This window comes from Tupaia chinensis, unplaced genomic scaffold, assembly GCF_000334495.1.
Source record: "Tupaia chinensis unplaced genomic scaffold, TupChi_1.0 Scaffold000078_1, whole genome shotgun sequence".
Taxonomy (NCBI): Eukaryota; Metazoa; Chordata; class Mammalia; order Scandentia; family Tupaiidae; genus Tupaia; species Tupaia belangeri.
The window spans coordinates 5,032,706-5,033,863 of NW_006159539.1; the positions used below are offsets into that span (position 1 = coordinate 5,032,706).

Consider the following 1,158-nt stretch of genomic DNA (forward strand, 5'->3'; position numbering starts at 1 on the left):
CTCAATACCCAAGCACACAACTAAAATATCAGGAACAGGGGCCAGCAGGTGGCATGGTGGTTAAGGTGCTGGATTTCCCTGTGACATTTCCATGGCCAGCCACGTGGGATCCGGCGCCCTAACCATTAGGCAATCTGCTAGCCCAATAAGAACCATTTTTACAAGTAATTGTACTGGGATTCCGGAAGAAACCAGAGTGTAGCATGAGCATGGGGAAACAAAAGAAAACGAGAAAGTATGCGACCATGAAGCGAATGCTCAGTCTCAGAGATCAGAGGCTTAAAGAAGAGGATAGATTAAAACCTAAAAAGAAAGAAAAGAAAGATCCTCACATGCTGAAGGAAAGAGACATCCCCCAGCACCCTTCCTGTTTATTCCTGGGTCTACCTTACCACATCCTGGTTGATACCAACTTTATCAACTTTTCCATTAAAGCCAAACTTAGAGCAGTCCATGGTGGACTGTCTGTAAGCCAAGTGTATCCCTGGTATAACTGACTGTGTAATGGCTGAAACTGAAAAACTGGGGCGAAAGTATCGAGTGGCTCTAAGGATTGCTAAGGATCCCAGATTTGAACGATTACCATGCACACACAAGGGAACCTAGGCGGATGACTGCTCAGTACAGAGAGTAACTCAGCACAAGTGTTACATCGTGGCCACAGTTGACCGGGACCTTAAACGAAGAATCTGGAAGATCCCAGGAGTTCTTGTCATGTGCATTTCTAAGCACAGATACACCACTGAGCGGATGCCAGATGATTACGGAGCCCCTCAGTTCTAATTTTAAAGGACAAAGTTCCTCTGCCTTTCTTTGACCGAATATCTCTGTTGCCAGTTCATTAAACATGCTGTTTGTCGTGAATTATTATTCTGTTCACCTAGGTGCTGTGTAATGAGCTGAGTATGGTCAAGTACACTTACTTTTCAATGCTGTTTTGAAAATGTTTCATTTAAAAACTTGCTGCATCTTTTTATTTTTTAAACTCATTGCATCTTTTTATAAATCAGATGTTTAGATGATTGCTTACATAATTTGATCATCATTGTTTTGTATCGATTTGTTTAACATTTATTAAGTTAATAGGACATATTTAACAAGAAATTTCTGCTTTCAAGAAACTTACATTGGGACCAGCAGTTAGCATAATGGCTATGT

General features: G+C 41.2%; 1 protein-coding gene and 1 pseudogene across 4 annotated transcripts in view; one reads left to right on the plus strand and one right to left on the minus strand.

The window, feature by feature from the left end:
- SH3GL3 (SH3 domain containing GRB2 like 3, endophilin A3) overlaps positions 1-1,158 on the minus strand; it is a 96,354-nt gene that overhangs the window by 33,627 nt on the left and 61,569 nt on the right. The gene's annotated exons all lie outside the window — the stretch shown is intronic.
- Positions 210-783, plus strand: LOC106734136 (rRNA-processing protein FCF1 homolog pseudogene; annotated as a pseudogene).